The sequence below is a fragment of the Grammomys surdaster genome, unplaced genomic scaffold (assembly GCF_004785775.1).
Source record: "Grammomys surdaster isolate TR1022 unplaced genomic scaffold, NIH_TR_1.0 203, whole genome shotgun sequence".
Classification (NCBI taxonomy): Eukaryota; Metazoa; Chordata; class Mammalia; order Rodentia; family Muridae; genus Grammomys; species Grammomys surdaster.
Genome location: NW_021604648.1, coordinates 4910105 through 4923655, shown reverse-complemented (window position 1 = coordinate 4923655; position 13551 = coordinate 4910105). Strand labels below are relative to the sequence as shown.

Genomic DNA, 13551 nt, shown 5'->3' with positions numbered 1-13551 from the left:
CGTGAGACTTGACAAATTTACATATAATGGCATATATCCACACAATGCTCTGCCCACTAGTCCTTCTTCCTCTGACAGCTGGCAAGGTCACATGATGGGGAATCTTAGAGTAGCTGGACTTTTTTGAACTGCTGCCTTCTTTTAGCAATATACATTTACATTCTCCCAGGATTCTCCATGGCTTGATGGTTCATTCCATTATTTGTAAGTACTAGTGCTTCTTAAACATTCACCTCACCAAAGACATCTAGGTTGGTTCCAAACTTTAGCAGATGTTAATGGGTCTGCTGTAAACCTTCATATGCAGGATTTTGTATGGAGAGTATTTATCAACTCATTTGTTAAGTACCAAGAAGTACAGTTGCTGGAATGTACAACAAGAATGTGTTTAGTTGTAGAAGAAACTACCAGGTAGTCTTCCAGAGTAGTCAACGCTACTTACCCACCATCAATGAATAAGTATTCCCATTACTATATGCTCATCAACACCGACATTAGGATGTTCTAATGGGTATCTAGTGGTTTCTGTAGTCCAGGCCCACTTACCTAAAAATTGTGCTGTCTACACTGAACTGAGTCCTCCTGTATCAATTAATAATCAAGATGGTCTTCTATAGACATGCCCACTGACCAGTGTACTCTAAGTGATTCCTCACTCAAGCCTTTCCCCTCAGATGATTCTAGTCCTAGTTAGCATGACAGTTAAACCTAATTGGAATACCTTCTTTTTATCTATTTTTCTGCTTTTTGTTCCTTTCCAAAGACCAACTGCTCATCTGTGGGTGAGTTCTGGGCTCTGCATGCTATACTGTTGACTTATTTGTCTAATTTGTTACCAGTACAACACTCCCTTGGTTATTATAACTTTATAGTTAGTCTTGAAGTTAGTTTTAAATGTTGACTTCTCTGAATTTTTATCTTTTCACATAAACCACCAATCAGTTTGTTATTATTCTCTATATTTGATAAAACACGGTTGACATGGTACTCACCCTACAGGTAAAGCTCAGAAAATATCTTTGAAACATTGAGTCTTCTTAAAAACATGAAATCATCTCCCAGTCATTTAGGCTTTCTCTGATTTCTTCTATTAAACTTATGTCTGTATATTATTATTGTTTATCATTAGAAATGTAATAGCCCATATTATTGTATATTATTTGTTCTATTTATACAACTATCACTGGGGATGTATATTTAAATGTCAAATCTTCCCTGTTCTTTGCTGGTACAAAAGAAAAGCACCTCTCCATGTACTAGCCTATGTCTTGCAACTTTGCTATTCATTTGCTTATAAGTTTTAGGAGATTTGTATTAGCTTGTTTGGTTTTGTTTGTTTGTTTGTTTGTTTGTTTTGGGTTGGAAATTTTTGTCTGTTTAGCTGGTTGGTTTGGTTTTTAGTTGTTTTGGTTTATTAAGACAGAGTTTCTCTGTGTAACTGCTCTGGCTGTCATGGAACCCTCTATGTAGACTAGGCTGACCTCAAACTCGTCTGCTTCTACCTCCCCAGTGCACCACCTTAAATTGGCTATTTTTCACCAATTTGTTCAGATCTTCTGCTTAGATGATCATGTATCCTATGGTTTTTGTCCAGTCTGTATATACTTTGCTTCTCCTTCATCATCTATTGTGTTAGCCAAGGTTTCCAATACAATATTGAAACCTGTGGTCAGAGAAAAATCCTTGCCTGGTTCCTGGTAGAACAGGCTTCTCATTGTCGCCTGTGATGCTATCTGTTAGCCTTTGAAGATATCCTTAATCATAGTGAAGACACCTCCTTCAAGATTCCAGTTGACTATGATGATCTTCTCACAAATACATATTGAATTTTGTCAAATTCTTTCTCTGAATTTGTATATGTGATTATGTGATAGTCATCCTGTTCATGTGATGGATTAGGTAACTGAGTTTTAAATGTTGAACTAGCCTTATCTAGTTGGAGGGAACCCCATGCATTATGATCTATGATTATTTTTGTGTATTACTCAGCTAGCTTTGCTAATATGCTAATATTTGACTGGGAATTTTTCAAATCTGTGCTCATGAATGATATTGATCTACAGTTTTCTTGTAATGTATTTGTTGGTTTTTGTATTGAGGTAAGGCTGGTCTTACTGAATGAGCTGGGAAGTTGTAGGTAGGCTTAGAGTGGCCCACATGATTATTTCAAAGAGCCATACAGGATACTGGCCAGATCCTGGATTTCTGACTGAGATGCGATCCTTTAAAAGTCTTCAGCAGAGAAGTAAATCATAGGAGACAAACAGAGGGGGAAAAAGAAGCATGAAGGGGTTGGCCTTGGCAAAATAAGTCATAGCGTTGCCACAGATGAAGAAGGGGAAGGAGAGTCAGCACCTCTGTATGTAGTTGATATGAGCAAAGCTGTGCTGTTTTAGTGGACGCTTGAATTTAGTGGTGGGCAGAGGTGAAGGCTATAGATATTTTCAAGGAGTCACATATAAGTAGAGAATTTAAATAATTGGGTGGCTGAAACACTACTGGGGTATATTGGCAAAACAGTGTGTGTGTGTGTGTGTGTGTGTGTGTGTGTGTGTGTGTGTGTCCCACATTCCCTAGGAAGTCTCTAGCATGTATCTTTGTTCTATCTGCTTCTCTAGTATGCTCCATAGAGTCTACCATCATTAATATCCGTTCCACTTTCCAAACTGCACTAAGAATCAGAACACAAGCTGTCACCTCGCTGTCTGTTACCATTCACCGGCATGGCTATATCAACATTGCTGGCTTCTTCAGGCATCTCCTGCTTCCTTCTTGCTTTTCTCCATTCTGTTTTATGTCCCCATCTTCTGCTTACAATTATCTAGAGCAGTGATTCTCAACCTTCCTAATGATACAACTCTTTAATACACTTCCTCATAAACCATAAAATTATTTTTGTTGCTACTTCATAACTGTAACTTTACTAGTTATGAATCATAATGTAAATATATAATATGCAGGATATTTGACACGTGACCCCTGTGAAAGGGTCTTTGGACCTCAAAGGGATTGAAATCCATAGGCTGAAAACCCCTGTTCTAAAGATTCTCATTACAAAGTAAAAGCCATAATCTGCCTAGTGTGCTGTAAGACTCTACATAAGGATCACATATATCCCACCCTGTGCTGGAGACTCCTCTTCTCCCTCTGCTCTCTATACCCCAGTTCTGCTACACCAACCCCCTCACCAGCCCCCCAAAATAACAGTCTCTCTTGCCACCTCCCTTTGTGCCTGCTAGAGCAGAATTCAGAGTTCCTCTTCAAGCCTGTCCTGGATGTCACTCACTTCACCACCACAGAGAGGCCTTTTTTAGTCTCACTGAGGAACAGAACTCTGATGTCCCTTCACTGCTCCCTCAATGTCCTTTACTGCCCCCCTTCTTCCCTGCTTTCCTCTGACACTGACTGTCACCTGGTATAGCCTGTACTTGTTCTCTGAGTTCTGCTTTAGACCTGGCCCTATACCATCACATACAGATACCCAAGGGACCCTTTATGACAGAAGAGAAAAGAAATAAATTGAAGAGCAGAGAGAACTCAGTACCCACCTACAAGATGATGGGTGTGTCAAGCTCTGAAAGTTGCTAAAGCTGGAGGGGACCTGGAAGCTCCAAGCCATCCTGTGCCAGGAAAGCACTCATTTGACCAGATTGTATTCTGTGCACTTATAAAATTCCCATTAGAACATTAAAATAGTCACAGTGCTTGTCTAGAGGTGTTTTAAAGGCTCATTCAAAGCAGCCGTCCTAAGACTGGGAGGCCTCTGGCAAGCTTAGCCCAGGAGAGTCAAGATGTTTCATCTATATGTTATAAAGACATGGCTGGCAGGGAAGGGGCAGTCAGAAGCAGAAGCACAGTAAGAATCCAGCTGGGAATCCATAGAAGGGTTAATGTCAGAGCTGATGATGACAGTAGGAACTTCATGGGAAACCAAAAGGGACTAAGCAAGTTCTCTCCTCCCCCAGCCTGCTTCCCAGATGCCAGCAGCATGCCCTATCTCCTGCCTTTCCTTCCTGAATGAGTAAAATACGTGTGGTGCATACACAACCTCACCCAGTACTGTGGTTACTGAGGAGGTATGGCACAGCACACCTCACTCACTGGAATGGCACACACATAAGAGCTTGTCTTCACACACATAGATGCTCATGGAGTTCTGTGTTAGCTAATTGCCTTCCCTGAGTCCTCTGGAAGCGGAGGCGGAGGGAAAATGAAAGAGTAAATAATTAGGAGCCTAATAATTAAAAGTACTCTTAAGAAAGAATTTCTCTTGAATCTTTCTGTTTTAATTGGTTTTTTAACTTAGAAAATGTCTCTGAGAAGATGTCCTTGATTGACAGCCTATTCGGTTATTAATAACATGTCATCAATCTGCTAGGAATATATTATGTGTTTGGAGGAGGGCATATCTGAACAAGACTGCTGGGGTACTGGCAACAGACTCTGATCAGGACACATGGCTGCCTTGTGGAGAGGCAGAGAGCCCTGCACAGAACTGGAATTGGCAGGATACAAAAGGCACTGGGGCTGGGGTGCCCAGTGAGTCCGAGTATCAAGGATTAGAAATGGCAGCCTCCTCCAGGAAAACCAGAAGCCATTGGTTAAATATCTAGCTTTACAGGCTGCGTGTTCTGTAAAATTTGGAGGCTGCTAATAAGCAGTTTCTGGATAACATGTCTCTAAAATTATGCTAGGTGGTTTTGAAAACTACCTTTTATTGTGATATCTTCTCACTAGTGAAAACTATTTATTCTTGAAGTTTTAGAAACGAGGGATAAGCAAATGGGAGAAAATGAGCCACATTAACAAAAGCATTGCTGATGTGTAGGCAAGTACACTCAGCTAAAAGAGAAGGTGTAGGCAAATTAAACTCAGAGTTTATTAGAGCAAACTGCACCCCATGAGCCACACAACACTCAGAGTCTTTGCCTAGCAGCCTGAATAAAATAGCAGAATTTGGAAGGCTTGAAACAAAAGCAACTTCAGGAAATTACCTGCCTGGCTGCAAGCAGGCATCTGCCTGTGAGGCGTGTGGTATGGTGAGCTGGCAGGCTGTGATTGGCTGAAACCAGCTTCTTAAGCCTGGCTGAAACTTAGCTCTTCTTGCATTTGTAATGAAGAGTAGTCAGTATTAGGTTGCAATTTACATGCAGGAATTGGAAGTATAGAAACACCCTCAGGCAAACAGCCTTCCACATCTTTAACATGTTCAGCTTGTCTCTTAAGTCTTGTGATCTTCTGTTTCATTGACCAATATATGTATCTTTCCCTGTCCAATGGCAGGGTGAGGCGTTTTGTGTGGTTGCGTAGTATTCCATGCCAGGGAAAGTTGAAGTTCATCTCCGTTTTTCTTCCTGTTTCCTACTGTTGTTTCAGTGCTCTCTCAATGCAGATGCAATGCCTCCTCTGAGACCCGGCAGCTGGCCCCAGCAGCTGGCACTCAAAGATTCATACGGATTTGTAGGCACTTGTACCAGTGACTCAGCGTTTCAGTGCCTCTAGGAACCTCGTTACGCAAATCCAAGGATAATTAGAATATCTGATTATAGGAATTTAACATTTTTTCAGGATATTTTGACAAACTGACCTCTAGAAAATGAATAATTGTTTTGCCTTATAAAGAATTTAATTGTGCCCAGCATTATTAGATGAAATAATAATAAACTGTTACCACTGGCCTGCTTGGCAAACTGCTCAATTGTTCTTTGCTTTTTTTTATTTTCTATTTTTTCATTTCTTTCTTTTTCTTTTTTCCCCTTTTATTGAAAATCGATTCTTCCATCACATAACACACCCTTAGTATGGTTCCCTCCCTCTACTCCTCCCACTTCCTTCTATGCCTCCCTTCCCATCCAGATCTACTTCCTTTCTGCCTCTCATTAGAAAAGATAAAAATCTAACAAAATAAAATATTAGGAGACAAAATTAAAACTATCGCATCAAAGATGGACAGGACAAGCCAACAGTAGGAAAAGAGCCCAGGAGAAGGCACACTAAACTGGAAGGCATAATATAAGCACAGAGGCTCTGGTGCAGACCCGTGCTTCAGTCTCTGTGAGCCTCTTTGCATCTCCCCTTCCATGGGGCTCCCTGAGCTCTGACAGGAGGGATTTGATGGAAACATTCCATTTAGAACGGTGTGTAATGCCTAGCTGTGGATCTCTGTGTTTATTCCCATCTGCTGAAGGAGGAAGCTTCTCTGGCGATGGTGACCTATGACCTATGAGTATAGCAGAATGTTGTTAGGAATCATTTTATCACAGTTTCCATTTTGCTTTATTTTGTTTTGTTGTTTTTAAGACCAGTATTACTTGGTTTTACTCTAGGTTCCAGGGCTATCCAGTTTTCGATTCTCAGTTGTAGCACACCAAACAGAAGTACTGAGTGTAGGATCTACCTCATTGAGTGAGCCTTCAATCAAATCAGATATGGGTTGGCTTTCTGCCACCATTGCCCTAGTTTATCTTGCAAGAGGTATACCATTGTAGATCAAAGGGTCTGTGGCTGGCTTGGTGTATATCTTTCCCTTTTGGTACTGTGCAGAGTACCTTCCTGTACCAAAGATTTTTGGGAAGGGTCTAAGTAGGGACCAGTTTGACTAGTCAAAATTCAGTAAGTTATATAGGTGTTATCTTCACCAATGGGGCCTCGGTAAAATGTTTTTAAAAAGAGAGAAAGAGATCCATTTGAAGTCAAAGAAAGACAGACTTAGACATAATGGTTGACACGGAGCTGTCCTGTATTAATCAGGTTCTAGCAAGAAACCTCTGCACTGTCATATGAGGTTCTGAGACTGGGAGGGAAAAAATGATGTTAAAGCATAGGGAGAAGTAAGGACAGCGGCTAAAGTTAGTGACATATCCCTTGACTGAGAACAGCTGAGAACTATCCTCCTAGGCTCAATGGACAAAAAAAAGGCAGGTTCTGGCCCCAGGAGACAGTTCTATCTGGAGTTACAATTCAACCAAGGGCCTGAAGAGATGGCTCAGTGGTTAAGAGCACTGGCTGCTCTTCCAGAGGTCCTGAGTTCAATTCTCAGCAACCACGTAGTAGCTTATAACCATCTATAATGAGATCTAGTAATATATAATAAATAAATAAATCTTAAAACAAACAAACAAAAAGATTCAACCAGGGGTTATACACCTTCCTACATAGGAACTCAACTCCTGCTATCGACCCCCCAGAGAGTAGTCATCCAGGGAAGTCATCCAGCTTCATGCTCCAAACTGTCTCAGACATCCTACCAGTGCCTCCTAGTAGACTGATCTCCTCATAGTCAGGACACAGATTCCCATACACGGACCAGCCTGGAAAGGAGCAGAAAGAAGAGGTGCAGTGCTCTCAGCCTTAGCTGAAAGCACGGGCAGCTTCGTTTTTGCTGCTGTTGTTTTTACAGTCTGAAGGATGAAGGAAGAATGCAGCACAGAGAAAGAAATGAAGATTCTGACAGTGTCCTCTGGAGGGGTGTGTAGAAAAGTAGTATGTGTCAGTATGTCCCCCCTGGGAGCTTCCCAGACTAGGCTTCCTTTTTGTCCCCTCTTGCAAGCCACTCGCCACTCTCAGTGTTTGAAGGATGTTGTTATTGGTTTTCTTGTTCTTGTTGTTTTGTTTTGCTTTGCTTTGCAATACCTGGACCAAAGAGCAAAGGGAGGATAAAGTGCTGGGAGTGGGGGAGCCCGGTTTGTCTTATGTAACTCACATCCTCATGAGAGTTCCGTTTGCCTTTATTTTAAGAAGTGCCATTTATGAACCCTCCGGGGGGTTAAAGAGCAGAGGGGATGAGGTTTTGATTCGATGTCAATAGGAAAATCGCTTAGCTCCTGGGATAAATGGTGCTTCTGTTTGGGCTTTCTGTTTTTCAAAAGGACCATCTGTTTTCATAAACAGAAATGAGCCTCTCTAGCCACGTTTCCCTCCATAACCCTCTGTCTCTTAGCACAAACGACAGTATTCCCTTCATGATTCATTCCTGGAGACAGTCCTCTGAGCTAAGCGTAACTGCTAAATCTGCGCTTGAGTTCTCACCAAGCCCCACGTGATTCCCACTCAGGCAGCAACTGTGGTTGGATGGCAGCTTTCATATCTCCAGAGCCAGGGATGGCACACACTTGGCTTGCCAATGGCTCTGCATCAGGCTTGAAGCAGGGGCTTTTCCTATTCCTGGGAACATCCAAAGTCTTTGAGGGAGTCCAATTAAGTGATACTCCTCTCTTCCCAGAATTTGGATGCACTTACTGAGAGGCAAAGAGTGGCAGATGGAAGCCAAGATACCATGTTGATTGCTTGGGATGAATAACTTAGTTTAGTCTGGGTGCCAAACAGACTTGGTAATTGGATTCAGAGTTAGGCAGACTGACCCATCTGGTCACGGGCAGTGATGGGCGGAGCAGAAGAAGAAGAGCCAGCTCCTTGGAACAGGCAGAAGTGTGTGCCAACTGCCAGGCCTTGGATGGTACTTGAATGAGCCAAGTTCATTCCTTATTTACTGCTGCTATGACTCATTGCACTGCCTATGGCTAAAGGGACAGAGGAACATCTGTGGGCCTCCCTCTCATGGACGTTAGCATTAGAATTAGGGATAGGTGTGGTGGCTATGCCTATAATCCCAGGACTTGGGAGGCTATGGAAGAGGACCGTATGTTTTAGGCCTGGAGTATGAAGTAAGAACTTGTCTCAAACAAGCAAACAAAAATATGTCAAAAAAAAAAAAAAAACAAAGGCTGAGATGTAACTCAGTGGTAGTTCACTTGCCCAGGGGCATAAGGCTCTGGGTTCTATCCCAAACAGCATAAGCACACTTACCCACCCACCCATACACATGCACATATTAACAATAACAACAAAGACATTAGAATTTATGATGAAAATTTCCTCCCAACAGAGACCTCTAAGTAGCTTGGAAGTTGGAATATAGCTTTGTGTGAGCCTCATCCATGGCATATACCCTGGATGCCTACATTTTTTGTGTGTGCATTTGTTTAACACATTAATTGTGCAAACATGCATGACCAAGATAAAAGGATGGTCCTTCATTCACAACACAACAGAAAAGTCCCAGAAGATTCTGAACAAGGGAAAAAGCATAATTTCAGATTTGTGTTGTTAAAGAAGTACTCTCTTTCCTCTCGTATCTTCCTATCTCCCCCATTCTCTCTCTTCATACCCTCTCTTCTCCCCTCCACTCCATATAAGAGAAGCAAATGTAGGATAAAGGATCCAAAGGCTCCCAATACTGAGGAGAAAGACAGCAATGCCCAGGACTGGGGAGGAATCAAGAGAATGGCACAGATGGACACATGGGGATGAAATACGTAGATTGAGCTGGAGAAATGGGTTGATGTTGTAGCAAGAACCAGTGAGAGTGACAAGACCTAAGAGCTGTGTTCTTAGCTGACTGACTGACTGACTGACTGACTGACTGACTGGATAGACAGAGATCCAGCCAGAGAGCATCAGGCTGAGCACCTGCTAGAATCATCAGCTGAATGAGTAGAAGCTAGGATCCTTGGGACCTCTTTGGAAGCTGCAATGGACTACACTTTACATCGTGTTTGCCTATGGCAGATCTGGTTCACACCCTCTGACTCGAGAACATCATTCAGAGGGTTTCATGTTACTCTCTTTTAGTTTCATTTCTGTTACTGAAACATCCTGATCCCCCCTCCACCCGCAACAAACAGTGTAGAGAAGAAAGAGTGTGTGGTTTACACCTCCAGGTTAAAGTCTTTCCCGTCAAAGGGAAATCAAGGCGGTAACTTAAAGGGGCCTCATATATAACTCCCACAGTTAGGATCAGAGAGAAACTAATACAACCACACTGCCTTTTGCTTAACATTCAGCCAGTTGTCTCTAGTCTTATGCAGGACAGAGCCCACCCCATAAAATGATGCCTCCCACACTCAAGGTGTATATCTTTCTACACCAATTTAGTCAAGACAAACGCCTATAGACATGCCCACCATCCAAACTCATTAGATAAGTCTTTGATTGAGACTCTCTTCCTAACTTGTTCTAGGTTGTGGCAAGTCAGCATTTAAAACTAACCATCACATCCTCCAAAGGTCTTTCTTTAGTTAAGGGAGTCACTGTCACTTAGAGATAACATGGAGCTTGTTCGGGAGTTGTCACGTGTGCTTTGCCTTGTGACGAACACTAGGTAAGGATGAAGTACCCAGCAGCACCAGTCAAGCTGATAATTTGCCCAAGGGCTGGGTCTTCTCTGCTCAGTAGCTTCTCATTATTTTAGGTTACATTCTTCCGCTGTCTGATTCATTGTCCATGTCATGTGGCTCCCACCCTAGGATAGAATTCAGGTTCCCATGCTGTCCTCCCCTTCTTCGTCTCCCTCCTCCTTCGGTGATTTCTGAAGCTGCTTAACCAGCCCGTGGACCTGCCACCATTCATCAGTACCCCACGATTGACCTTTGACCAAAGGCTTTGTGGGAGTGCTCAACACTTAACTTCCTACTCTGGATCTTCTTCAAAGCTAGGTCTTCTTCCAATCTTGGAACAAAAATCTTCACTTGTCTCAACTCCCAAAATAATCTGTGAAAATGGAAAGAACCTCCCTCCTTACGAATGTCTAAATATACAGTTGTGCCCATGGAGGCTGTAGCATTTCGTGCAAATGGCATAGTTCTGTGTGTCTGCTGGCCAAGGCATGCTGCTATCTGAAGGACATTTGTAGACCGCTGAGTTCTAGCCTCAGTTCAGCCTCTACCTTGCTAACAAGAACATCTGCCTATTCTGAGCTTTCATTTCCTCACCTCTAATTACTTCTGCTTTGACCCACACTTACACTAGGGAAAAGGAAGAAGTCCTTCCTGGGCCTGAGCCTGATGACACTAATGACCCAGGGTCCCAGCCATTTACTTCCCATGTCAAACTGAAACTCACTTGAGCCTTTGCCCAGATTAGTACAAGTCCCTGTGGTTTTCTTGGGATCCCCTTCTGGATCCCTCTACAGCTGAGGAAAGTTGCACTGCCCTCCTGACCTCAGACCATTCAAAGGTGTCTTGGACTCTGCTCCATCATCTTGCTAGCGTAGAACTGTGCCTCAAGGCACCATGAGGTGGGTAACTTCCACTACTCCCAGTTACCATCTGGAAGCTGAGAGACTCAGCCAAGTGTCACAATCTGCAATGTATTTGTTCCTCCTCTCCCTTAGCCTTTGCCAGTCTCTGTCAACTGTGGCATTCCTGGGCCAGTAGATAAGACGCATCACTCTAGTCCCTCCGTCTTCCTATCTCAAGATGCTGCCCTACGGCTCACCTCCTTGCCCAAATTTCTGTTTATTTGTTACAGGCTCATACTACCTAGATTTGACCTCATCCTCAGTTAACTGACTGTCTCCACAATGACCCCTTTTCTAGATAAGATCCCATGACTGCCAGGAGTTAGAATGTCAACATAGGAACTTAAACCTCCTGAATGTGAAAAAGCCCAGGGTAGTCTGAGCTACTGATGCAGCTCCCCCCATCTTGCCTACCAGACTCTGAGAGGTAGCTATCTGTTCAGTGTCAGAATCCTGAGGTGATGAACAGAAAAAGAACAGAAGCTGGGGCTGGGAAAGGGAATCAGTGAATAAAAATGGTTATTATACAAGGGTGAAGAACTAGCTTCAAATCCCCAGCAACCATGTCAAAAGCCAGGCATGACTATGCATACACCAACCCCACCCTGTATTAGATGCTAGAGAACTGAGGATCTTGGTGACTGGCTAGAATTCCAGATTAGCTGAAACAGTGAAAGACCCTGTCTCAAGGCAATAAGGCAAAGAATGATAGAGGAAGACACCTAATGCCTTCACAAGCTAATGTAACCACAAACTCAGATGCATGTAATAACACCACCAACAACCACACAGAGAGAGGGGTGGAGTAGGGGGGAGAGGGAAACAAAAAGGGAGAGGGAGAGGGAGAGAGGGAGGAGGAGGGGGAGGGGGGAGAGAGAGAGAGAGAGAGAGAGAGAGAGAGAGAGAGAGAGAGAGGCAGGCTAAGGACAGTCCTGTGTTAGTTTTATTGTCACTGTGACCAACTACCTGATAGGAACAACTTAAGGGAAGACAGATTTGCATTGTCCCTTTGCCATGGCATCAGGGAGAGTGTGGTGAGGCAGCTCACATCATAGCAGACAGGAAACATAACTGAGCCACCACAGGAATGAGCCATAGCAAGAAACAATCCCAAGGGCATGTCTTCAGTGGCCTGCTTCTCCAGTCATTTTCCACCTTCCAGAGTTCCACCACCTTCCAATAGTCTATCAATTCCATCAATGGGGTAGACCATTTAGGAAGTCAGAGCCCTCAGGATCTGTCTCTAGAAATATGCTCACAGGCACATCAAGAGCTGTACTATACACATTGCATAGGGGTTTCTCAAGTCAATCAAGCTAACAATCAAAACTAGCTATCATGGCTCCATGTGGGGTCAAGCTATGCTATGTTTCATCAATACACATTTACTGAACAGGTCCAATGTCCAGTACTGGCCTCTGGATACCAAGGTGAACAACCCATGACTTCTACTCACAAAGACTCCACCAAGGATAGTCCAGGTTTTATAAAACGGATTGATAACCAATCTGACAGAGAAGGGTAATAACATGTCCAAGGTCCAGGAGCTGGTGTCTGTCAGAATTAGAATTCAGATCCCTATGAGCTCCTGTTTTGTTCAAAGTCTAGGTGGCTTTGGGCCTGTGTGACATGGGGAGTGTCGGTTTCAGGCAGCAAATCTGAGCATGTGGTACCTCTGACTAACAAGCACTTGCCTTTTCCCTGTTCCATAGCCATGGAGGAACTGGTGGCAGCTTACAGTTAAACACTGGTCTCACCAGTGCTCTGGGAAGGGGGTCATAGCACATGCTCTGACATTAGATCATGTAAAGAAAACCATATTTGAGAGCCAAGCATGACCAGAATTTGTTAACAGTCTCTGGGGAAGCTCGAGTTCCTGTTGTACAAATGTGCTGATTAAAGAGGCAGCTGGGTGGAAAGAGAGGGGTTTGAGCCCTGGACTACATTCCAGATCATTGCCAGGTCAGAATCCAGGCAAGTTACTCGCCTTCCTCCAACTTCCATACTTTGCCTCTCTCAAGGACTGCACACTGGGTGTGACCTCTGAGTCTTCAGTGAAGCTCAGAAGACTTGTGAGTCTAGACCAAGCCTGGCTAGATTCATTCATGCCCCAGATTCATGCACTCAGACTGAGTGATCGGACATCTCCATATACCTAAGGCTAAAAATGTTCTTGGGGTGTTGGACTTTCATTTTGAATGTTAGACAAGTCTGTGGCTGGAAAGACAGGTCCTTTGGTGAAGTGTTCATCTTGCAAATGTATGAGTTTAATCTTCAGAATCCACGTTCAAAACATGTTGAGCTGAATCCTACACCTGTTTAGCCCCTACACTATAGAAACAGGCAGATCCCTGGGGCACTCTGGCCAGTACACTTATCCTACTTAGTGAATTTTAGGCCAGTTAGACTCTATCTCAAGATAGATAGATAGATAGATAGATAGATAGATAGATAGATAGATAGATAGATAGATA

The 13551-nt window shown here is 43.3% G+C and overlaps 1 protein-coding gene across 3 annotated transcripts in view; it reads left to right on the top strand.

Annotated features, from left to right (window-relative positions):
- Tenm4 (teneurin transmembrane protein 4) overlaps window positions 1-13551 on the top strand; it is a 725631-nt gene that overhangs the window by 281751 nt on the left and 430329 nt on the right. The gene's annotated exons all lie outside the window — the stretch shown is intronic.